At 41.5% G+C, this 27,281-nt stretch overlaps 1 pseudogene; it reads left to right on the top strand.

Annotated features, from left to right (window-relative positions):
• Nucleotides 1-2,290: 2,290 nt before the first annotated feature.
• LOC149207158 (UDP-glucuronic acid decarboxylase 2 pseudogene) lies at nucleotides 2,291-3,244 on the top strand (annotated as a pseudogene).
• Nucleotides 3,245-27,281: the final 24,037 nt, after the last annotated feature.

The following is a 27,281-nucleotide window of genomic DNA, read 5'->3' as shown; positions in this document are numbered from 1 at the left end:
TTTTGTTTGAAGAGAACAAAGCAAAATTGTATTTTTCTTTGATATCTATATATATATATATATATATATATATATATATATATATATATATATATATATATAAAATTCAAGATGATTCATTCATAGAGATTATACTTTCAAATTTTATTTATAAAAAAGAAATTAGGTTACTTAAGATAATTCAATTAATAACTTGTAAGAAATAGACTTCCTGCCAATATTATTGGATTTTGAGTGATTACACTATTTCCTTGCTTAGAAAGATAAACTCTCAAAACATATTCCCACATATATATATACATAATACATCAGGAAAACACACAAGTACGGTCGATGTATTTCCCTTTCCTGATGCCGAAATCGGAGGAGCGATATTTCCAATAGTATATCTCTCGATTACGATTCAAAATTCGTCCTTATATCACGTGCTTCCATGTTGGATACCGACGTTGCGGTTTGGAAGACAAAAGTGGAGCATTATTTTTTATTTCGAACCTCTCTTTCTTGTTCAACAAAATAGCGTAACTATTTTTCCTACACTATTTTGTTGAAATCTTGAGAATTTTTTTGAAAATCAAGATTACGTTGTTAAATTTTGAAAATCAAGATTAAGTTATTAAGTTATAGAATTTAAGTAATTTATAAATTGAATCAACCATCATTTATATATCTATTGTGAAAAACACTTTATGATTTCAAATTCTAATGTGAATTTACAGTTATATTAGAGCAGCACTGCCTGGGCACTCTCTGAAGCCTGTCAGCTACGTGAGTACGAAAACAACAACTTCTAAGCGTTTCCTTATGAGTCGGGTCCACAGGTGCACTAGTTAACTGGTGCGGTGAAAGGGGCATCATGGAAGTCGCAGTTGCTATGGTATTCACACTAGACAACAACCTTGCAGTTGATGGGGTTTCCAAGTCTATGGTCTTGCAAGTGCCCGCGTTGGAGCTATAAAATTTGCAGGCTAATGCCTACCCATATGCCATCGACTGTTTCTCGCTTTGGAAATCGAGGCTGAGGACCTATAAGCCCCAACTAAAGTTGAAAATAATTAATATTATTTTGTATTAATGGAGAAATGGTTACACAAGTTGTAACGTATCTCCCTAGTTTAGGATTTGTTCATAGAGTTTAGGAGTTTGGTTGCAACTTCCTGAGTTCTAGTAATGTACTTAATGATGTAATTGCTCATTTGATATGAAGTAGAGTGTACGGAGAGAGTTCTCTTTGTTTTGAGTGCAGTCTCCAGGTGCAGTACTCACCTGTGAGCTGTAACTCCTTTTTCAATTCAAGTCTGATTTTTATCTTGGTATCAGAGCACAGAGTAGGGATAGCCTTATTTTTTTTTTAGGATGCATCATTGATTACAGAACTGTAGTGGCAGCATTTGTAGAATCAGGTGAACTGCAGTAACACCTGAAGATAGGTCTTAGATGACTGATCATCTCTGAGCACAAGAAAGTGTTGGCGTGGTTTCATCGCGAACAATCGTGCCATTTTTGTGCGAAAGGAAGAGCTGGCGCGATTTTTTTAGGAACAGACGCGCCAGTTGGCGCAGTTTTGAGGGTGATAAGCGCGCCAGCGTGCCAGAAAGTGCTATTGGCGCCGAAAATAAGCCTTAATCACGCCAATTTCAGGACACACATCGATTTTGTTTCCAGCGCGGGTATTTCGTTGTCGAAAAGCGCCACCCTCTTTCTCTGTGGAAAGTCTGCAATTTTTTACAGATCGACCTTGCCCGGTGGTGGCACTTTGAAATTTCTAATCTACTCGATGGCAGCAGATCGGATTTGCCCGGTGGTGGTGCATTGGAGTTCCTGATCTACTCGATGGTAACAGATCGGATTTACCTAGTGGTGGCACATCTCGGTGGCAACAGATTGGATTTTCCCGGTAAGTGGCGCATTGGAGTTGTTGATCTACTTGGTGGCAGCAGATCGGACTTGCCCAGTGGTGGCGCATTAGAGTTCCTGATCTACTCGGTGGCAGCAAATCGGATTTGCCTAGTGGTGGCACATTGAAGTTCTTGATCTACTCGGTGGCAGCAGATCGGAATTGCCCGGTGGTGGCGCATTGGAGTTCCTGATCTGTTCGGTGGTAGCAGATCGGATTTTCCTGGTGGTGGCACATTGGAGTTCCTGATTTGTTCGGTGGTATCATATCGGATTTGCCCGGTGGTGGCGCATTGGAGTTCCTGATCTGTTTGGTGGCAGCAGATCGGACTTGCCTAGTGGTAGCTCATTGAAGACTTATTCATCAGAGGATCAGAAATTTTATCAGTCCAATATGAATAATAGTGATGAGTACTCTCTTAAGCCAGAAAAGACGTGGTCTATTATCAAGCCAGTAGATTATTTGCTCAGGGAGCAGCGGCTGTTGTTTATTTTGATAGGAATCGCCATCGCATTGACTTTATTTATCCTTCAACCTGGTTTTTTGGCTTCTAAAGTTAATGAAAATGGAAGGTTTGTACCCGACAAACCTCATCGGGTTGTTTATGAGACTCTTGTTTCTTGGTTTCCTCAGTATCATTCAAGTTTGATGGTGAATTCGAGGGCTAAAGTGTCCCTAGGTTTGAAGAGAAAGTCCCTGCGAGTTGTCGTGACGGGTGGAGCTGGATTTGTTGACAGTCATCTCCTTGACAGGCTCATGGCAAGAGGTGACAGTGTTATTGTTGTCGACAATTTCTTCACAGGAATGAAGGAGAATGTTTTGCATCATTTTGGCAATCTGAGGTTTGAACGGATAAGGCATGATGTTGTGGAACCCTTGTTGTTGGAGGGTGATCAGATCTACCATTTGGCTTGCCCCGCTTCCCCTGTGCATTACAAACAAAATCCTGTGAAGACTATCAAAACTAAAGATGTGGGAATCTTGAACATATCTAGACTTTCCAAGCATGTTGGGGAAAATGTTGAGGTTTGGATTGCGTGAATTTTCAATACATACGGTCCACGAATGTGCCGTGATGATGGTCGGGTTTCAAGTAATTTTTTTGCTCAGGCTTTGCACAAGGAACCTTTGACAGTCTATGGAAATGGGGAACAGACAAGGGGCTTCCAGTTCGATTCTGATCTGGTTGAAGGCCTTATGCGACTTATGGAGGGTGAACATGTTGGTCCTTTCAATCTTGGGAATCCTGGAGAATTTACAATGTTAGAACTAGAACAGGTTGAAGAAGGAAAGGATGACTCTAACAGTGATTTTGGACATTCCATTTCTAATGGAAGAAAACAATAAGGAAGATTAAGAGCAGGAGCAGAAACAAGAAGAAGAAGTAACAGGAAATGTAATCGATAATGCAAGCCCAGAAAAGGCTGAAATAGACAGATTTGAGGTAAGTCCCCTACTGTTATAGACATTTTTGGGCACTGCAACCCCAAGCATGAAATGTCCATAAACCAAAGGCTCCTAAGTCCCTAAAATTTTTGTTTTAACCCCTAAAGGAACAAGGTCAACTGATTACAGCTTCTCCCAGAAGTTCTCCATGAAAAACTGCTCAAAACTAGTCAAAACAGGATCATTTCAAGTACTCCATAGGCAAAGTGCGTTGCATCTCACCTAAGTACACTTTGTGGGTGCGTCGCATTTCAAAAATACCTTCTATGGGGTACGATGGGCGAGATGTGACAAATGGCAGTGTCAATCTGCGAGGTGGAGAGGCATGGAATCTTCCAGAAACTTCTCCTGTGACACTTGCCTCTCTGAATTCGACCAAGGATGAGTAAGAGATCATCAATCTCCAAGTGGAAGAAAGAACTATCAGAGGGAAGACACTAATCAAATCACAAGCTGACTCATCTCCCTTAAAGATATCTATATATGGATCCCTCATCCCAGAGATCCAGAGGCTAGAATTTTGCATCTTGTAAGGAATTGTTGTTGGTTTCTTGAGACAACATCATAGTGTTGGGTGATCTAAGCTTTGTATGAGGTGAAGAAGGGCTTACTTGCTGAGAGGATGATGTTGGGTCAAAACAACTGGTTGTAACTCCCTTTGCTCTTTCTTGATTATCAATAAAAGCTATTCAAGTTTTCCTCCATACTCTTGTGTCATCTATGTTTTATGCACTTGTATGGTCAATTTACATCTGATCCTAGATTGTTTATGATTATAGATCCATGTTATTGTATAGTGTTATGCTACTGTGATCCTACATGTACTCTGTGAAGCTGGGCATACAAGGGAGCAAGTAGCGAGAGACTATCAAGAGAGAGCAGAATCGAACTAGGAGATAAGCGCAAGACAGAGGTTGGTCTTGTTTGTTCTTCTCTCATCTATATTTCATAAATGAAATCTGAAAGTAGCTTTACTTTGTTTGTTTCTAAGGTAGCTACCACACCTTAGTGGGATAAGCAGTTCTGTGTAGATGCATTTCCCTGTAACAAAATGGCGACTCCACTGGGGACCGACTAGGTTGTTTGTTTATCTTCTTTGTTGTTTATTTTATAAACTTACAGACGAAGCCTGAAGTCAAGCCAAGTAGCTTTCGAACTACATTTGCTATTCAAATTCAAAGTAGATAAATGTCGCTTCAGTCAATCTCTGGGATTTGTTTATGAATTAAACAACTGATTCACAAACTCTCTAATTGCCCTCGTGGTAGCTCTTGGAACCTCCTTAGATCTACCCCTGATTGTTGGTTTACTGATTACCATTTGCTCGGCCGAAACCCCTGAAATGAACTGCAAACTGTGACCCGAAACCCAAGCAAAGTCTCGTCTCTGGCCCAGCGCAGGCTTTGTTCTGGGAATCTGAATTTCAGCGCACTTCCCAAGTGTAGTAGGTGCGCTGCATTTCAAGTTCCCTGTGTTGCAGGTGCAATGATCAGACTAGGCATTGTTCCTCAGATTTGGTTTCTGTGTTCATTCTTTTCAGTTCTATTCATGAGTTTTGCTATTTGTAATCAGTATATCTCTGTTTGAAACCCCCTTTCCTTGCTGATATTCCCCCTCCATTGTGCAAAAGAACTGTAAATGTTTTTGTGTATTTGTTGAGTCATTTTCAGTTCTCCTTTGCAAAAAGTAATGTAATAGTACTGTCGTCCCTTGATTTGAAAGTGTCGCAAGTGTCGTTTTTAGTCATAGGAAAGAGTTTGGTTGCTATTGATAGTCGATTACCCTGTTACCATTGTATTTGGTCTGAATTTGTAGTTTTTCTAATGTCAAAAGCAAGTATTCATTTCCAAATCGTAAAGTGTTGTGATTGTCTCCATTTTTTATTTTGAAAAGAAACTTGTTAGTAATTGTCGTTTGAAAAGTAATTCAGATTTGCGCATTAGCTTTCTTTTTACCATTCACATACTAAGAAAGCCGAAAACAAATACATGCATGTGCATTTGCATTTAGACTGTTTGATTGGTTTGATTTAGGACAGTGCATTTAGTGTGTGCTCTTTACTCTTTGTGAAAGAATATTGTCTCTCTTTCCTTAGTAGCTAGGAGTTTCATTGCACAAAGAAGATAAAAGACTGTTTATCATCTTAGATTGCATTTTAGGAATTGTACATCTACATCTCGTGGTGAACCTGAAAGGAAAATTTCTTAAGCAAGATCAACTATAAAATAAATTTAATGAATCTAACAACGCTTTGGAACCTAACGCACAACATCTAGAAGTCTAGGCTAGAGATGTATTCCGGCGTCGTAAAGCCTGGTAACTGTTGTTCTCACTGATGGTTGGGTGATTCCTCCACTTTGAGACGATAAGTGCCAGTACGGACTTGTGCTCCCACGTACCATCGAGTATATTTTGGGAGACCAAAATAGGCTTAATCCTTTATCCATAGGAAGCCGTGTCTGCCGCCCTATCGATCGCAATGCACTGAACACAGCATTCGGGAAGATTGATTTTCGTACCGTAAAAAGTATTCTGCAGTTTTGCGATTGGTTTGGTAATCCCTCTATCTAGATTTCCAGAGCAGTCCCTTTCGTTCCTTTTTAGAATCCTTAACGGAAAAGGTCCATATGAGCACTTGTCACTTCAGGCTCATTAAAAATCGAAGGCGACTAGAGTCATCTTTTGTTTTTTCTCGACTCTTTAAAATTGAAAAAACAAGTTGTGTCAAAGAGTCTAAAATTCATCTAATTCGGAAACATACTTCCCCTTGATTTTTAGTTGATCGAGTAATCTGCAATCGTGGAAGAATGTCAATTGAAACCCCATCGTTCGCGGAGGCTTATGAGTCAACCGTCTTTGTCTCCGGAATTGAAGCTATTACAGACAAGCGAACTCGTTTAACCGGTTCGAAATCTCCTGGTAAAGTTAGAATGAGTGTTCCAACAACATCAGAGACTCTGGTTACTCCAAACATTTCTGGTATCCCTGCCTTTATAGAAGAAGTTCAGCAGCCACCAAAGGACAGTAGTACTGATCCTAGTCTGAAGGTAAACACTTGTATCACTGAACCAGTTCCATCTACAACCGGTTCGAAGAGTGTTGTTCCCCAAACATCTTTCGCTGCAGATTCTATACCTTCTTCGACACCAAAAATATTCTACGGACCTGACGGTCTACCCCTTCCACCTGGTCTGATTGCTATAGAAGAGATTGTGGAAGATCCTCCATCTAGTACTCCATCGCAATTTGGAGTCGGGATCGCTCTGTATCCTTCTTCATCAGAAATTAGTCTACCGCCAGCGGAAGCTCTTGTGGAATCGCTAGGTAATCTTTTGGATAGACTAGAAATGTCTAAACAACCGTCAACATATAGGACTGTGTCGTCTGACACAGCGATGACAGAACTTCTTGCTATCACTCCAACAATGTTCACCGGTATACCATCTGTCCCTACTAGCTCTCAATTGCTAGAAGGAGCCCACTCAGGGGATATTTCGACGGTATGGTCTGTTCCTGTTTGTTCATCCGAAATAATATCCGGAAACTCTTATGTTGAGTCTCAACAAATTGATCCATTTGGAGGTCAGTTTGGGCAGTCCGGCCCTCAAGGGAAAACCATTCCCTTAAGTATCGGATTACCGCCGTATGGGGGCAGTATACCCTTTCATTGTCCCCTCCGGGAGGATAGCCATATGGGAGTTCACAACAAAATTCGGGTTACGCTGGAATTACGTCAAGCGGTTTGGTACCGATACTACCTCAACAACCAAGAGTTGTATATTCGATGCAACAATGTTTACCTATGTCAAGTATACCAACTACGCCAGCTATTGTGACGGTGTCGCAAGTTCAAGCGCTACCTGTTGTATGCCAACCTCAGGTTTCTCAGGTTGTAATGCAACAACTTCTTGACCCTGCAACTCAACCACAATCACCGACTGGTGGAATGACACAAGTTCAAATGGGTACAATCACCCCTCATCTTGGTCAAACAGTTAGTATCAGGCAACAACACATGGCTTCACAACCATGGCTAGTGCAATACCAACAACCGTAGTTCCAACAAGTATACCAAGGTTTTGAGCAACAAATCTTTGCAAATAATGGGCAACCGTATATTCAAAACGGTAAAAATAAACCATTCTACAATGGTCATGCCCACCAACCTTACCAAAGTTACCAGCATCAAATGCATTATGCTGGTATGCAAAAACCAACTGCTCAGGCAATCCCATCTTATCCTGGGTATGCTTCACCTAACCTGAATCAATAGTTACCCTTCGTGGAAACTTTAGAGTTACCTGATTTAAATCGGTTAACAAATGATCCAATCGCTTATGCCCCTTGGTGGCCAGCGATTCCGCATAAACTTCCATCAGATATTCCTAAATTTAATGGAAATCCAAGTGAAGATCTGTCAAATCACGTGATGACCTCTCATCTGTGGTGTTCATCAAACACCCTAAACGATGATTCGATTATGCTTCGCCTTTTTCAGAGGACGTTAACTGGTCCGGTAGCAAAATGGTATATCGAATTGCCCAGAGCTTCATTTGACAACTTCAGTACCCTAGCTACAACCTTTTTAACCCATTTTTAGTTACCGATAAGGTACGAAATGGGAACGGAACTTCTTACCAATTTCAAACAAACAACGGCCACTCACATATCTGATCATATACATGAGTGGCGACGTCATTGTAGAATGGTAAAAACGTATGTTCCTGATCAGCTTTTAGCTTAATGCTTTATTAAGTCATTATTGCCTTCCATCACGGAAGATGTGGCGAAATGGGGAGTCATCATTGAAGAGCAGGTTATCGCTTGTGCACAATATTTGGACTCGATTTACACTCAGTCAGGCACATTCTACGATAAAATACCTGACGCTACTAGACCAGAATTCTCAGTCCCTCCTCCTAAATCAAACAATGACTCTCATGCCGGCGATGGCGTGATTGGCGCAACAGACACAAAATCGACAAAGGCTACATCTAAAAAAGCCCTTAATATTTCCGGTCAAAATGCAAAAGAGGAACTTCTTGCCTCGGAAGTAAGTGTTGTCTCGATAGATAAAGGCAAAGAAACCAAGAAACCAGGGGGCAAGAAGAAAAGCAAAGGGAAGAAGAAGAAACAGGAAGAATCATCACCTGAAAAATCTTCTATAAACCCTCATGGAAATAGGAAACCAAGAAATCCATGCTTTATATGCGATGAGGATCATTGGACTGCAGATTGTCCACACAGAGCTGAGCTTAAAAAATTCTTCAAGAATTCAAAAACCTCGGCAGTATTAACTGATCCGTTTCCAAATCCAGGAACAAATCTGGTTGACAGTGGAAATGCTTCCCCATCTCAAGTGCTGATGTTGTCGGTTTCTAAACAACAAAATGATGCTTTGATATTGACAAGGAACAAATATTATGGGAATCCACAGTTGACGAACAACAAGGATAAAGATCAACCTAGTAGTTCGACAACAACTTCAGCAGAAGTTGCGCCACCAATCATTCCTGAGTTGACAATAAAACCGCCAAAGGGAGTAGTACACAAGTCAACATTTAATCCTCGTGCTAGAGCAACACATCATTATAATATAGTGGAAGATTTGGCCCAATCGCCATCTACTATGTCGGCTCTTGAGGTACTACAAAATTGCCCATCCCAAAAGCAAGCTTTATTATCAGCCATAGGTGGGATAGACCCAAAGGATTCCAATCTTGTATCCTTTGATCATTAAGGATATGATCCTTAGTTACCAGCTCAACTAGCTTTCCTCGTTAAAGTGAAAGCCCTCAACAAAACTGTTCATCGAACGATTATTGATGAGGGGGCATCTACATGTATTACGTCGATGAGTTGCTGGAAAACTTTAGGATCTCCAACCTTGTCGCGATCTTCGACGACACTAAGAGAATTTGACAGACGAACATATACCCCATATGGTATTCTAAGTAACTTGAAGGTGGAACTAGGAGGGAAAACAATAGAAATAGATGTTGAAGTAATCGACAGAAATCACGATTACAACATCTTACTGGGAAGGCCATGGATATATGCAATGGCTGCTGTTGTGTTGACCTATTTTAGGAAGATTGCATTTCCCTTTCAAGGAGGGATTACAATCGTCGATCAACAAAACTTCCTCCCCAATGGTTCTCAAGTTACGGGAATCATTCCAATGATCCATGGAAGCCCCCATTCACTTCAAAATATCGGAGTAGGCCTACTAAAAGACCCTATATTAATGGGAACTTTTGCCCTTCCACCTCCAATCAATTTAGCGGAAGTAGCGTCGGTAGGGACCTGCAATATGATATCTTCAATTAAAAAGACCTCAGCAAACGATATCAACATGGATCATGCGCAGGTATTGCCTCCAAGCCCAACAGAAATATTGTAGCAATCAATGTTCCTAGCATGGGAGGCAAACCCAAATCAACGCTCATCAAGCGTTTGGATAGATAAGTCTAAGGAATATGGCACCCCTTCAGATCCTTGGTCGGGAGTGCATGTCATCGACGAGGGAATTATTCAATCAATGATAATTGAAGGGGCACCATGGGAAGATTACCACCATCGTTCCCTTCTTCCGGATTGTGAAGAAAATACTCCTGATGACCTTTGTCATCCTTCAGTTTTTTATTTTCTATCAAATACTGTAAACACGGTGGATTCCGAGTGAAACTTGTCCAACATTGAAGAGACTACCACCATAAATATCTCAACCAAAACAGATGTTGTAGAGAATATTTATGTTGCCAAATGTTGTTCTCCTTCAGAACTGGAAATATATAATGCTCTTTTTCGCGAATTCAGAGATGTCTTTGCTTGGTCATATAATGAAATGCCAGGCATTGACTCCAGTATCGTTGAACACGAAATCAAGATGTATCCAGATGTCAAACCAGTACGACAACGGCTACGGCAGGTGCACCTAAAGAAAGCCAGTGCCATCAAGGCAGAAGTTGAAAAACTTCTCCATGCTGGTTTCATTTACCCAGTTCCTCTAACCGATTGGGTATCGAATATTGTCCCTGTTATGAAAAAACAAGGAATAATTAGAGTGTGCGTTGATTATAGGGATGTAAATCAAGCTTGTCCAAAAGACAACTACCCTACACCCTTCATCGACCAGATAATTGATGAATGCGGCGGATGTGAAATCTTTTCATTTATGGATGGATTCTCCGGGTATAATCAAATAAATATCTGCCCACAGGACCAGTCAAAGACTGCATTTATTTGTCCGTGGGGCACATTCGCATATCGAAAATTACCCTTTGGTTTAAAGAACGCAGGGGAAACATTTCAGAGGGCAATGAATTATGCCTTCCATGACATCAAAAACATCGTTCAACCATACCTCGATGACCTTCCAGCTCATTCGCGAAAGTGGATTGATCATCCGTAGCATTTAAGAGCGATATTTCTACGTTGCTGACACTACAAGATACGACTCAATCCACACAAATGTGTATTTTGTGTCAGTTCTGGTCGTTTACTTAGCTTTGTAGTCTCGAAAGACAGGATTCGTCTCGACCCATGTAAGGTTCAGGCAATCATAAATTTTCCTCCACCTTCGAATTTGCTTCAGATTCAGAAACTCCAAGGGAAAGCAAACTTTCTGAGGAGGTTCATTCCGAATTACGCCGAACTTGCTAAAGGTTATACGCGTCTTTTGAAAAAGGAAGTACTCTTTGTCTGGGATCAGGTTGCGCAAGCTTCCTTTGATGCTTTAAAAGAATCCCTAATGAAAGCATCATTAATGTACGCTCATAATTATCAAAAATACTTTAACCTGTATCTGGCTGCAGCGGATACAACCATCGCAATGGTTTTAGTTCAAGAAGACAACAGAATTGAACATCCTATATATTATTTAAGTGAGAACTTAAATGATACAGAAAGCAAATATTCTTATGTTGAAAAGCTAGCGCTCGCAGCTGTTCAAGCGATACAGAGATTTTGACACTATATCCTCTTTCGAAAAACTACCATTCTGTCAGATTGCAACCCCATGACTTATATATTGTCGCGACAGTTGCTGGGGGGAAAATATTCAAAATGGATAGCAATTCTACAAGAGTTTGATCTGGAATTTGTAAAATCCAAGTCAAAAAAAGCTCTGGTTTTCGCAGAATTATTATGCGATATCCCATCGTCGTCCAACGATGAAACATCCGAAGAAACGATCGTGGACGAAAATTTGTTTCTGATATCTTCAAGCAATCTGTGATATGGGGATATAATCATTTATCTCCAAACCCAAAAATATAGGCCAAATACCTCTCGCTCCGAACAAAAACGTATTCAATACAAAGCAAAAGACTACATGATCATCTGTGATACACTTTACCGTCGTGGTGTCGATACAGTTCTGAGAAGGTGCCTCACCCATGAGGAGGCCGAAAAAGTCCTGAATGATTGCCATTCAGGCGCATGTGGGGGGCATCAATCCGGTTATGCTACAGCGCAAATTTTTTTACGAGCAGGATACTTCTGGCCAACAATGTTCAAAGATTGCATAACTGCAGTCAGAAGTTGCCATGCTTGTCAAATTTTCGATAGCAAAACCAGAAGACCACCCGCACCTCTGTAGCCAATAGTTGCTGTTGGGCCATTCGCCAAATGGGGCATCGATTTCATGACATGTAACCCCACCGCGACCAGGGGGCATGGGTATATTATAGTCGCAGTTGACTATTTTACCAAATGGGTCGAGCTGATGCTTACATTAGATAATACTGGTGAAACAGCTGCCCTCTTCTTTTTCAATCATGTAGTCGCAAGATTCGGTGTCCCATAGGCTATAGTCACAGATCATGGATCACATTTTCGCAATCACATGATGGTCGAATTAGCTGCCAAATTAGGGTTGTCTCACGACAGCTCTACTCCATATTACCCGCAAGCCAACGGACAAGTTGAAGCAATCAACAAAGTCCTGAAGCACATGCTGCAAAGGATGATTGGAGTTCACAAAAGAAATTGGCACCTAATCCTGTACTTAGCCTTGTGGACTTACCGAACATCGGTAAGGAATGCAACCGAGTTTACACCTTTCCAACTGGTATATGGCCTGGAAGCAGTCTTACTAATCCAGTGTGAAATCTCATCCCTCAAACTCGCAATTGACCTTCTCCCCGGGACTTCAGAAGTGGATGCTCGTTTCTTGGAACTAATCCAATTGGATGAAACTCGTTGTGATGTCGCTTTGGCCAACAAAACCCATAAGAAATGAGTCAAGGCGCAGTTCGACAAGAATGTCAAACCCCGTGTCTTCTCAGAAGGTGACTTGGTCTTGCTTTATGACCAAGAATTCGATAAATTGGGGGCAGGTAAATTCAAGACTTTATGGATGGGCCCATATGTTGTTAAGCGAGTGTTAGCAAAAGGAGCCTATGAGTTAATGGATTATGACGGGATTCCACTGGCACAACCTCGTAACGGGTTATACCTCAAGCGTTACTATGCGTGATTCAGTATAGTAACCTATATGCTTTTGTTATGTTTTTGTTTTCGCTAAAGTATTTGTTTTGGTCAAGTAATCCACTTTTTACATTTATTGCAGATGTCAAACCTATTGGAGTCATGTGTTGGATATGCCGACGGAGCGAGTCGTAGTTCGCAAAACCTATCTTTCGCGGCCTGGGCCATTTTTGATCCAAGCGGCGAGTTAGTAAGTTTCAGAGGGGTATGTATTGGTCGATCAATGAATACCATCAATGAATATAGCGCGTTGATAGAACTTCTCTCTGATGCCACCACACATGGTATACGCCGACTGATTGTCAGGCTAGATTCACAACTCGTCATACTACAACTCAGTGGTATCTACTCTGTCCGAAATCCAGCTATATATCGCATGTTCCTAAGGGTTAAGATTTTGGAAAGGCAATTTGATTTTATTCAATATCAACATATTTCTAGAACCTTAAACACACTAACTGACTCATTGGCAAATTATGTGTTAGATAGACATTTGCAACATTTATAAAAAGAAGCATACCATCAATATTTGCATTTGGATCATGTAACTTAACCAAAATAAAACTTCAAAAATCAAAAATATATATATAACTGTTTATGGTTTACACATAATGTTCTATAACGAAGACAAAATTGGTCAAATGACCCAAAACTCAAAATTCTAGGGGGCACCCTAGTCTAATGGTGCTCGTGATAGCAAGTCATAGCCTGTGCGATCATGCATAAGAGCCGAGTCCATCGTCTTGGCACACCAGTAGTATGTCGCTGCAACCTCAAGGGCAACTCGTTAGTCCTCACATCTGGAATACCGAGAGTGAGGCCCTCGACCTGGTCCTGTAATGTTGTGAGAGTCTCGGCCACATCGAGGTCGCGAAGGATAGCCCTTCCAATAGCCTCTCCTGCTGGGGGGGCAGCTGGCACTCTCAGGCGTACTACTGGTCGAACGGGACCGAAATCTACATGAACACATGAGTTTGATTAGTCTTGATAGAATAAAGCACAAGGACATTATAAAAGAAAAAACGATAAACAGGAATATGGTCAAAGAATTTACCAATGTCACCCCACTGTTCGCCAGCTGGCAGTACTAAATCTGGGCCACCCCGGAAGTCCATACCAGCATATGGATACTCGGAATAAACCATCTCCTGATGATCGAACCACCCGAAGAATGTATCAGAAAAGGAAATTTGAGACTGACCAGCATGCCTAGACATATGGTCGACCCATCCCTGCATACGTGGTTCAGTCGGTGAAGGTAAATCGAGTGCAATATACTACGGCTGCATCAATGGTATCTTTTCCAAGGCAAAGGCAGTCAAGATGGAACCATACCCAAAGTTCTTCAACCTCCCACTCTTCACCTTGGTCAACTGTTCTTTCATCTCAAGAAGTACTGCGTCGCACCAGTTGAACACCTTTGGTTGGAGACATTCCAAGGCATACTGCATATAAGATCGGTTGGCTACATGAAGAGCCGCACCACCGGCCATCCTACCAAAAGTGAAAAAAATAGTCCTGAGGGACCTGTCAGTGACATCACGGATGATGATCTTGCCGTCTTTACTCGGCTGAGATCCCTCTCTGCAATACCGGCGAACATAATCTCTCACAGATTCACCTCCTCGGGCCGAACCTGATAAAGAGATGGGGGCACCCCGCCTCGACAAGCCAGTCAAGAAATAGATGTACACTACAGTCAAGGGGATGGATTTTTCCCTAATCTGGAACACCTGGCTGGTAGGATCCCAAGCATCGAGCAAATACTGCAGCAAGTTAATTTGTTGTCTCATGCTAGAAATACGGAAAAACTTCAGCAAGCCACAGTTCCGTAGTGCGTTTACTGTAACCGGATCATGTAAAGCAAGCATGTCCTCTTCTTCATGTGCACGTTCCTACCATGTAATAGTCATCTTGCTCCAAAAATCTCTGAAAACAAACAAGAGAAGAGTTAGATCCTGATTTTGGTAAGAGACAGGCAAAATTTCCATCAAAAACTGTGCATAAACTTCCTTCCTTGCGCCCATCGCACCTACAGTAGTGTTCTGGGTGCGTTGCATGTCAGTTAGCCAGTAGACAGGCTAACATCCAACGCACCTTTCGATGCACAAGGGGTGCGCTGAAGCCAAGGCGAGTTTTTCAAACCCTAGAGGCTCAGAAAAACCAGGAATCAAGCTCAGAATGCAAAATGGAAAGCATGAAATGAAAGAGCTCAAGTTTAGCTCCTACCTGGTCCAAACGGTGCCGAGAATCATCCACAGAATCTCCCGGAATCAGCTGATAAAAATCAAGGGGGGAAAAGCACCTCCAAAGATCCAATGAACCAAAGTTCAAATGAGATGGTAAAATGAGAGGTAAAAGCACTTTTACATTACTTTTTACGTAGTTCGAGTAAAATATTAGTGTTCTAACTCATTTTTCAAACATATGTTGTTCATTTCTAACTAGTTTGATGAAGCAATTGAAAATGCAGTACAATCTTTGAAAGAACAAAGCTATTTATGGTAAAGTCAAGAAATTACCGTTCAATCGAGCAGTTTTAGCACATAGCTCAAGCTCGTTAAAAAATAAACATAAGTCATGAGCAAATGTTTCTCCCCGCGTTTAAGCTCAATAAAAAATGAATTATTTCCCGGTAAATAACCATCGTGAATGTAGTACTTCAGCCTTTAAAGCCTTGGTCGTGTTCTCATCATCACCTCAACTCTGTATTGGCTGATCATTCACCTCCATTTGATTGTTTACCCCTTTTGAGGAACAGCTGCGAAGAGTGATCCCACTAACCATCCTTGTAGCACTGCCGTGATTGGAAAATTTCAAACCTTACCTGGAATCAGCTGCTACCCAATTTTATCACTCGTTCCTCAAAAGACAAGTCTCCTTTAAGCTCTTTTCAACTGACTCGTAAAATATGAAAAGATTGCCAAGCCATTGGCCTCTCCAGCTCGTTAAAGGGACCGGAAGTGTTATCCCTCCTTTAGATTTTAATCTTTTTGGACTTGAGGATTATTACACAAAAAGATCAAGTGCTTGTTTTGTTCGGCTCGTTAAAAGTATCGAAAATTCATCGCTTCTGTATTGTTTTATACTTTTTCGGACTTAAGGGATTAGATGACGAAAAAGGAATTTTGGAGTTTCCTTTACGTTCCTTTTCAGACTCTCTAAAATTGAAAAGGACCGAGTTATATTTGTCCTTAAACTCGTTAAAACTTAATAGCGACAAACTTGTCCATAGCAGACAAGAACGAGTTTCACTATCGCTAGGCTCGTTAAAACATAGCGATGGGTTTGCCTGTTGTGGGGAAAAATGCCTATGCAGGACGATCCTATCCACCTAAGGTGTGACAGTGCCTTAGCAACAAACATAGACAGCTATTCTAGTATTCTTCCTTTATGAATTAAGAATGAAGAGAGATGGATGGACTAACCGGTGTCTTCCGTTTGTCCCTTGATCCGGTTTCTCTTCTCTTTGGGAGTTCCCAGCTACTTGCCTTCTCGCTCGCCCAGCTTCAAGAGGTTTCTGCAAGATCACAAGAAGAGAACACTACACAAAGACAGAGATTCATATTCATAACTAGTTCAGGATTAGAAATAAACTAAACATACTAATGCAATCATACATCAAAGATACATCAGTATATAGGAGAAACCAAGATAGCTTTATTGATGAATAACAAGGTCCAGGAAGAGATACAACCCAGAGGTCTCCAATCCAGCATCTCCTTCCCAGCAAATGGAATTCCTATCTTCACCCCTTCAAAGCATTAAGCACCCAATGATTCCAATCTCAAACCAACAACAATTCTTTGCAATAACAAAATTCCAACCCCCAGATCTCATGGAGGAGAGATCCATATATAAATGTTTGGAGAGAGGATGAGTCAGCTTGAGATCTAACTAGTGTCCTCTCCCTCTGTCAGTTCTTGATTCCACTTGGAGGTTCTTGCTTCCACTTGGAGATTGGGAACCTCTTACTCATCACTAGTCGAATTCACTGAGGCAAGTGTCATTGAGGAAGATTCTGGAAGCTTCCTGGGTCTTGACACCTCTTGGAATGAACTTGCCATTTGTCAATTCCCGCTCAGCGCACCCTGGTAGTGCTTCTACCTGCGTTGCAGTGCAGGTAGCCAGTGTTGACTTTGCATTTCAGCGCAGACAGCTAGTGGAGCCACTGAATTGATCGTGAATTGACTTGTTTTTGAGCAGTTCCTGGTGGAGAACTTCTGTGAATTGCTGTGGTTTGTTAGCCTTTTTCCTCTAGGGGTAGGAACAACATGTTTAGGGACTTTGGATCCCTTAGATTATGGACATTTCATGCTCAATGCTGTAAGGCACAAAAATGTCTATAACAGTTGCCCCCTAAAGTATGAGGTCGTTTATCGGGTGAAATGCTTTATCAGGAGGATCCGAAGTTCATCCAATGCTGGGAGGAGACCTGTAATAAGATACAATACAATACATTATTTGTCATACTGCTTTCATGATCTAGCTGAGGCGGGCATTCCCATGCTCAGCTTTATAAATTCATTTTTCTGTACATAGAACAGACAATCGTCTGATGGTAGACTAATAATTTTGATAAAATTATCATCCTTTGGGGTAGGATGATTATCTGCTGCAATGATGTACATGTCAATGTCTTTATCTTTCCTGAATATATATCGCAGCCTGGATGGATGAAACTAGATCCGGGGTCTTCAAACTCGTTCGATCTTCACTCTAAGTACAAGTCGATCCATGTGAGAAATGTTCTGAAGTCGAACATGGAAAGACATCGCTTGATTACCAGTCAATGAGGTAAACCGTTAACAAGCGCGAGAGGAATCACCGATAATGATGATGACCCTCAAGGTACTGCAGTACAATTCATGTGGTGTGAATAAAGGACTTGGCGTCGAACACTATGCAAAATATTTCGGTCGAAGGTCCTTGATGTATACCTGTCGCCGGAAGTGAGAAACTTGCCATTGAGGCATGCAAGCTTCAAAGTACTGAAGGGGTTGTTCCTAGATCAACTTCTTGGATAATGAGCTGATGTCGACAAGAAGCGATCCGTCAAAGGAGGGCCTTAATGAATCCCACATCAGTGACACGGAATGGAGCAAATGATTTTGATGGAGGTGAAAACGATCTGATGACATATGATTCAGGGTGGCGGTCATGAAAGGATGAAGGATAATGTACGACAGTGGATGGGACACGGTTGACTTTTCTGAATGACTTCTCTTAAACATATGGCGACACAGATGCGATGGACCGGTGGCATTACCCCAAATATGGATGGTATGGCGAGACCATGGTGATGTGACCGGCAAATGAAACAACCCAACCCAATTGTGGTACGGAGGAAAAGTGTCATGTTCAAGAGTGACTTGCTACCATCAAAGTTTTCTTGAGTTTCTCCCAATTTTTCCCCAGTCATTGCTAACCAGTACCTCTTTATTTTTGTCAAGCTTGAGGAGGATAACATATGCTTGTTCTATAACCTGCCCTTCGGGCAAGCCCATCGCTATGTTTTAACGAGCCTAGCGATAGTGAAACTCGTTCTCGTCTAAAGACAAGTTTGTCGCTATTTAATGATTTTAACGAGTCTAACGACAAAGATAACTCGGTCCTTTTCATTTTTAGAGAGTCTGAAAAGGTACATAAAGTTAACTCCAAAAGTCCTTTTTCATCATCTAATCCCTTAAGTCCGAAAAAGTATAAAACAATACAGAAGGGATGAGTTTTCGATATTTTTAACGAGCAGAACAAAACAAGAGCTCGATCTTTTTGTGCAATAATCCCTCAGGTCCAACAAGATTAAAATCTAGAGGAGGGATAGCTCTTTCGGTCACTTTAACGAGCTGGAAGGCCAAAACTCGGCAATCTTTTCATATTTTACGAGTCAGATGAAAAGAGCTTAAAGAAGACTCGTCTTTTGAGGAACGAGTGATGAAACGGGTTAGCAGCTGATTCCAGGTATGGGTTGGAATTTTCCAATCACGGCAGTGTCACAAGGATGGCTAGTGAAATCACTCTTCGCAGCTGTTCCTCAAAATGGGTAAACAATCATATGGAGGTGAACGATCGGCCAATGGAAAAGTGGAGGTGACGGTGCAAACACGACCAAGGCTTTAATGGCTGATGATATTACATTCACTGTGGTTATTTACCGGGATAGTTCATTTTTTAACGAGCTTAAACGCGGATTGAAACACTTGCTCGGCCTTATGTTTATTTTTTAACGAGTATGAACTATGAGCTAAAACTGCTCGGATCTTGCGTTTATTTTTTAACGAGCATGAACTGTGTGCTAAAACTGCTCGAATAATCCAGTCACATGATAAGAATGTCTCATTGTAAAACGGCAATATTTAGATTTTGCCCCACATCCTTTCTTTATGCAAGTTCAGAAACGACTAATCCTACGAGTTTAAAGGGTTAGACCTACAGGTTTAAAGGGAAGGACCTAAAAATTTAAAAAATAAATAGTCGCTCCTTGCTTGCACTCCAAAAGGTTTGCATGCCCCCAGGTATAAAGTATGATTTCAAGGTTACCCCTCAATTTGCAAATAAAACATTTGTTTTACTAGGAAAGGCCTACCTCTTTCAGGTTACCCAAAGATTGTTTCATTAGTCTTTCAAACAAAACACTTCTTCAGCGGTGTCTACCGAGATAGACAAAGGTGAATGACCTTAGTGCCAAACACGTAACTTTGACAAAAGAATCTTATTCTAGAATAACCCCTCTCCAGCAAGGGCGGGGTACAGACTAGTCATATTCTTCCGCGGAAACCTACTCTATACCCAAAGTTTTCCTGCCGAAGCAGACCAGGACACATGCCCCCTGGGTTCCAGTGATATCCTCCTGGATTACTCGCGCTCATCAGGAGGACGGACCGTGGGTTGAGACATTTCTTGCGTGAAGAGACCATTTAGGGATGGTATATGACTATTTGCGATGCGTGATCCGGGAAATGAAAGCTGGTCCACGAGCTTGACCACTCTTCCTTCGTGTGGAAAACACATTACTCTAAAGAGTGAGGAGATGATGGCTCCCATGCAATATATATAGTGTCGTCCAAGGAGTAGGTTATAATCCAAGGGTCCTTGAACGACCATCACGTTCATTTGAATGGTCTTCCCTTTCAATGTAATGGGCACATTGGGGAGGATCCCTAAAGGTCGACTGGTTCCTTTATCAAAGCCTGTCAGATTTCTCATTTCAGGAAAAAGCGCTGGCGAACCAAGCGCTTTCCAAGCAATAGAGGAAAGGATACTCACAGATGCCCCCTCATCAATGATGGTGCCAGCCATTACCATTCTGTATATTTGAACGATAATTCTGAATGGTATGCTTGCTGGCAAACGGGGTCTGCCTAGTTGGTTCCAGTCGAACGAGACAACTAGGTTGCTTGGTGGTGGGACCGAATAGACGGCCGGGTATGACTCTGACGAAGTTCCTTCCTGCGATAAAGGAATGGGCAAATTGCCCCCTTGTTCGTCGGAGTCTGTGTTAATGAAGAGAATTTGGACGGTGTCGTCTTTATTCTCCTCTATGATGGTATCATTCGAAGATAGAGCCTCTGAAGGCAAAACCGGGTCAACTGCCGCCTCAACCTTTTGACTTTCGTCAGGTATGGATTCAGACGGTTCATCTTCAATGATAGGTGCTTCGGCTGACCACCTGAGCGGGCCAGCCGGGTTCTCAACTGGTGAAGGACTTGGCAGGAGTTTTTGATATCCAGGAGGAAGTTGCGCTCGTAAAATCGGGCGATCTTCCAAAACTCTTTTAGCCTCATCTAAGAAGGGACAACGGTGGATGGTATGGTCGCCTTCACACAGTTTGCAGGGAAATCTAGCTTTCCCTCTCTGTCCTGTGACTTCACTTTCACTAGTTGACGGTGAGCTGTCAACATGGCTATCAGTGGTTGACGCCACTGAATTGTGCAAACGGGGAGACCAGTCCCTTAGTATTCGAGGGATGCAGGGACAATCTATGTGGAAGTGGTCTCCCTTGCATATGACACATGGCGATTTAGGCCTAGTCAGTGCGGTGTGTGGATTTTTGTCAGACGACACTTGTTTGCCCCCAGTCGATTTTGGCTCCTTCTTCTTCTTCTTCTCTTTCTTCTTCTTTTCCTTCTTCTCCTTAGGAACTTGGTTTTTTGTTTTACTAGTTCCGTCAAGTGAAGAGGAAGGAGGAGAGGAAGAATTAGATGAAGTAGAAGGCTGGTGGGCAACTCTGGTCTGGTCTAACTGTTGATTCGACTGTTCAGGAATAGTGGTGTTTTGAACAACATTGGTTGAGAAGAGCCAGACCGGCAAGCCAATTGTCAGTCCTGGAAGCGATAATGTGGCCATATGGGGCGCACCAACATCTCCCCAAGAGGAGAAGGGACTAGGATTTCCACCAAGGGGAATTCCTTGGTTGGTGTGCTCCATTTTCTCAACCTAAAGATCAACGCAGGAAGAAGGGGTGATTGTTCCGTTTAAAATAAATTTTAACGACGCTTTAGACACAACTTGCTTTTTCAATTTTAAAGAGTCGAGAAAAAGCTAAAGATGACTCTAGTCTCCTTCGATGTTTTAACGAGCCCGAAGTGACAAATGCTCGGATGGACTTTTTCCGTTATAGAGTCTGAAAAAGGCCAAAAGGAACTGCTCTGGAGTTCTAGGTAGAGGGTGTGCCAAACTTTTCGCAAAACTGCAGAATACTTTTTAAGGTACGGGCGGTCGATCTTCCTGAATGCTGTGTTCAGTGCATTGCGATCAGTAGGGTGGCCGACACGGCTTCCTAAGGATAAAGGTTTTATGCCTATAGGGGTCTCCCAATATATACGCTACGGTACATGGGAGCACAATCTGTACTGGCGCTATCGTCCCTCAGGAGGAATCACCCACCATCAACGAGATCGACAGTCACCAGGCTTTACGACGTCGGAACACGTCTCTAGCCTAGACCTCTATGTTGTGCGTTATGTTGCAAAGCGTTGTTAAGTTCATTCAATTTATTTTAGGTTGATCTTTTTAGAAGTTTGCCTTTTGAGGTTCACCACGAGATGTATGATACAATTCCTAAATGCAATCTAAAGATGATAAGCAAGCTTTATATCTTTTCAACTTATGAAAATCCTAGCTACAAAGGGAAAAGAAAGACACCTTCTTTTCTCAAAGAGCAATCAGCACACTCTAATGCACTTTTCATAAATCAAACATGCAAACTATCAAAATACAAATGCACAATGCAGGTGTTTGTTTTCCGCTCTCTTAGTATTGATGCCTACAAAGAAAGCTTTTTGTACAACTTTGAATTTTGCTTTTAAATGACAAATACAAACAAGTTTACTTTTTCCAAAATCAGAGAGGGTAGAAGAGATTACAACACTTAACGATTTCCGAAATGAATACTTGTTTTCGACACTTAAAAGAGACAAACTCAAACCAAAAGCAAAAGTAAATGTATAATCAACTGTAAACAGCCAATGAACTCTCTCCTAAGATCACAATCAACAGATCTGAATCAAGGGCTACAGGATGACTATTTCACTTTGCAAAGGAAAACTGTAAATGACGCCATAAACACATAAAAACACTCACAGTCGTTTTTTACAAAAGGAGGCAGAATTTAAGCAGAGAAAAGGAGTTATCAGACTGGTACCTATTCTGGTTACAGGCTGCAAAAATCAGAGATCAAAACAAGGCCAAACAGATCAGAGAACCCCAGCTGCACAAGGCCTAACTGGATCAGCGCACCCTCAACACAGGGGTTTTGACATTCAGCGCAAGTAGCCTTCACGGGACCTGCGTTGAAATGCAGAACCTCTTCACAGGGTCTGCGCTGAAGGAGAAACGAGAGTTTCTCACTGGGTTCTGGGTCACAGTTTGCTTATTAATCTACGGTTTCAGGCCAAACCAAAGCAACAAACAAGGTACAATCAAAGGGATGCTTTGAGGGAGTACTAAGATCTATCACAAAGGATCATCAAATCATTTGTGAGTCCATTGTTCAGATCATAGACAAATCCAGTGATTGGATCAAAGCAGCAGTTGTCTACTTTGCATCTGAGAATAGCAGATGCAGTTCAATTGTTGTTGTTGAGTCTATGAAACAAACAATGATAGAAACACAAACAAAATGACTAAACAGATCTCCCCAGCGGAGTCACCAATTTGTTGTGGGGAAAAATGCCTATGCAGGACGATCCTATCCACCTAAGGTGTGACAGTGCCTTAGCAACAAACAGAGACAGCTATTCTAGTATTCTTCCTTTATGAATTAAGAATGAAGAGAGATGGATGGACTAACCGGTGTCTTCCATTTGTCCCTCAATCCGGTTTCTCTTCTCTTTGGGAGTTCCCAGCTACTTGCCTTCTCGCTCGCCCAGCTTCAAGAGGTTTCTGCAAGATCACAAGAAGAAAACACTACACAAAGACAGAGATTCATATTCATAACTAGTTTAGGAATAGAAATAAACTAAACATACTAATGCAATCATACATCAAAGATACATCAGTATATAGGAGAAACCAAGATAGATTTATTGATGAATAACAAGGTTCAGGAAGAGATACAACCCAGAGGGCTCCAATCCAGCATCTCCTTCCCAGCAAATGGAATTCCTATCTTCACCCCTTCAAAGCATTAAGCACCCAATGATTCCAATCTCAAACCAACAGCAATTCTTTGCAATAACAAAATTCCAACCCCCAGATCTCATGGAGGAGAGATCCATATATAGATGTTTGGAGAGAGGATGAGTCAGCTTGAGATCTGACTAGTGTCCTCTCCCTCTGTCAGTTCTTAATTCCACTTGGAGGTTCTTGCTTCCACTTGGAGATTGGGAACCTCTTACTCATCACTAGTCGAATTCACTGAGGCAAGTGTCATTGAGGAAGATTCTGGAAGCTTCCTGGGTCTTGACACCTCTTGGAATGAACTTGCCATTTGTCAATTCCCGCTCAGCGCACCCTGGTAGTGCTTCTACCTGCGTTGCAATGCAGGTAGCCAGTGTTGACTTTGCATTTCAGCGCAGACAACTAGTGGAGCCACTGAATTGATCGTGAATTGACTTGTTTTTGAGCAGTTCCTGGTGGAGAACTTCTGTGAATTGCTGTGGTTTGTTAGCCTTGTTCCTCTAGGGGTAGGAACAACATGTTTAGGGACTTTGGATCCCTTAGATTATGGACATTTCATGCTCAATGCTGTAAGGCACAAAAATGTCTATAACATTGCCCAAAGGGAAAATTATAGAACAAGAATATGTTATCCTCCTCAAGCTTGACAAAAATAAAGAGGTACTGGTTAGCAATGACTGGGGAAAAATTGGGAAGAAAAATTGAAGAAACTTTGTTGGTAGCAAGTCGCTCTTGAACATGACACTTTCACTCCGCATCCAAGTCGGGTTGGGTTGTTTCATTCACCGGTCACATCACCATGGTCCCATCACACCATCCACATTTGGGGTTAATGCTACCAATCCCTCACGTCAGTGTCGCCGATATGTTCAAGAGAAGTCATTCAGAGAATTCACCTGTGTCTCACCCGCTACAATACATTTACACTCCATTCTTTCATGACTGCCACCCTGAACCTTATGTCATCAGATCGTTTTCACCTCCATTAAAATCATTTGCTCCGTTCTGTGTCATTGATGTGGGATTCATTAAGGCCTTCCTATGACGAATCGCTTCTTGTCGACATCAGCTCATTATCCAAGAAGTCGATCTAGGAACACCCCGTTTAGTACTTTGAAGCTTGCATGCCTCAATGGCAAGTTTCTCACTTTCTGCGACAGGTTTACATCAATGACCTTCAACCGAAAGATTTTGCGTGGTGTTCGACACCAAGTCCTTTATTCACACGACATGAATTGTACTGGAGTACCTTGAGGGTCATTATCATTATCGATGATTCCTCTCGTGCCTGTTAATAGCTTACATCATTGGCTGGTAATCAGGCGATGTCTTTCCATGTTCGACTCCAGAACATCTCTCACATGGATAGACTTGTACTTCGAGTGAAGATCGAACGAGATTGAAGACCCCGGATCTAGTTTCATCCATCTGGGATGCAATATATATTCAAGGAAATAAGGACATCAAATTTACATCATTGTTGCATAGATAATCATCCAATCAAAGGGATGATGGCTCTACCAGAATCATCAGTCTACACTCAGACGATTTTCTGTCCTATGTACATGAAAATGAATTTATAAAGCTGAGCATGGGAATGCCCACCTTAGCTAGATCATGAAAATATTATGAAGATAATGTATTGTATTGTATCTTATTACAGGTCTCCTCCCAGCTTGAAAGAACTTCGGATCCTCATAATAAAGCATTTCACCCGACATCAAAAGATTAACGACCTCATGCTTTAGGGGGCAACTGTTATAGACATTTTGGGCACTACAACCCCAAGCATGAAATGTCCATAAACCAAGGGCTCCTAAGTCCCTAAAAGTGTTGTTTTAACCCCTAAAGGAACAAGGTCAACTGATTACAGCTTCTCCCAGAAGTTCTCCATGACAAACTGCTCAAAACTGGTCAAAACAGGATCATTTCAGCTGCTCCATAGGCAAAGTGCGTTGCATCTCACCTAAGTACACTATGTGGGTGCATTGCATTTCAAAAATCCCTTGTATGGGGTGCGATGGGCGAGAAGTGACAAATGGCAGTGTCAATCCGCGAGGTGGAGAGGCATGGAATCTTCCAGAAACTTCTCCTGTGACACTTGCCTCTCTGAATTCGACCAAGGATGAGTAAGAGATCATCAATCTCCAAGTGGAAGCAAGAACTATCAGAGGGAAGACACTAATCAAATCACAAGCTGACTCATCTCCCTTACAGATACCTATATATGGATGCCTCATCCCAGAGATCCAGAGGTTGGAATTTTGCATCTTGTAAGGAATTGCTGTTGGTTTCTTGAGACAACATCATAGTGTTGGGTGATCTAAGATTTGTATGAGGTGAAGAAGGGCTTACTTGCTGAGAGGATGATGCTGGGTCAGAACAACTGGTTGTAACTCCCTTGGCTCTTTCTTGATTATCAATAAAAGCTATTTAAGTTTTCCTCCATACTCTTGTGTCATCTATGTTTTATGCATTTGTATGGTCAATTTACATATGATCCTAGATTGTTTATGATTATAGACCCATTTTCTTGTATAGTGTTATGCTACTGTGATCCTATAGGTACTCTGTGAAGCTGAGCATACAAGGGAGCAAGTAGCGAGAGACTATCAAGAGATAGAAGAATCGAACTAGGAGATAAGCGCAAGGCAGAGGTTAGTCTTCTTTGTTCTTCTCTCATCTAAATTTCATAAAGGAAAAACGAAAGTAGCTTTACTTTGTTTGTTTCTAAGGTAGCTACCACACCTTAGTGGGATAAGCAGTTCTGTGTAGACACTTTTCCCTGTAACACCTACCAAGGAGATGAAGTAGGAATACTCGATTACCTTCTAAATTGAAAGAGTATGCATTAATGTCAAAGTTTTTAAACATTGTAGAACCTACAAATTATGAGGAAGCAAGTAAATCTGATGCATGGAGGGCTGCAATGTATGAGGAAATAGAATCAATAAACAGAAACCATACTTGGGATTTGGTTGAATTTCCTGAAGGTAAAACCCCCATAGGATGCAAATGGCTGTATAAACCAAAAATAAATGTAGATGGGAGTATAAAGAAACTTAAAGCTAGACTGGTAGCAAAGGGTTACTCACAGAAAGAGGGAATAGATTTCAATGACACCTTTGCTCCTATAGCCAAATTAAACACCATTAGAATGCTAATTTCCTTAGCAACAAAACACAAATGGCAGCTACACCAGCTAGATATGAAGTCTGCATTTCTGAATGGTGACTTGAAGGAAGAAATTTATTTAGTACAGCCTGAAGGTTTTGTGAAAAAGGGGCAGGAACATCTTGTGTGTAAATGGAAAAAGGTATTTTATCATTTAAAACATGCACCTAGGTCGTGGTATGAGAAAATTGACTCATTTTTTATTTAGCATGGCTTTCATAAGAGCTTGAATGATCCAAATCTGTATACCAAGTTTAATAAACAGAGGCAAATTATTTTCATTTCTTTGTATGTAGATGATATGATTGTAACAGGGAATGCTAACAATCTGATCAAAGAAATCAGATGTCACAAGTGTATGAGATGGAAAGACTCTGGACAAACCTTTCTTACTCAAGGGAAGTATGCCAGAAGCTTGCTGGAAAGGTTCAGAATGGAGCAGTGCAGATCAGCAGCAACACTATTACAGCAGAACTTAAAGTTGAGCAGTGACGATGGTACTAAAGAGGTGGATGCTACCATGTACAGACAGCTAGTTGGCAATTTGATATATCTGACTACAACTAGACCAGATTTGGCATATTCTGTTAGTGTGTTGAGCCAGTTCATGTCAAAACCACTCGAAAGTCACTGGGTCGCAGCAAAAAGTGTG

Source organism: Pinus tabuliformis, chromosome 1_2 (genome assembly GCF_031772625.1).
Source record: "Pinus tabuliformis cultivar Carrire ecotype Pingquan chromosome 1_2, CPIR1, whole genome shotgun sequence".
Lineage (NCBI taxonomy): Eukaryota > Viridiplantae > Streptophyta > Pinopsida > Pinales > Pinaceae > Pinus > Pinus tabuliformis.
Note: the sequence above shows the minus strand (reverse complement) of the source record. Positions and strands in the feature narration are given on the sequence as shown.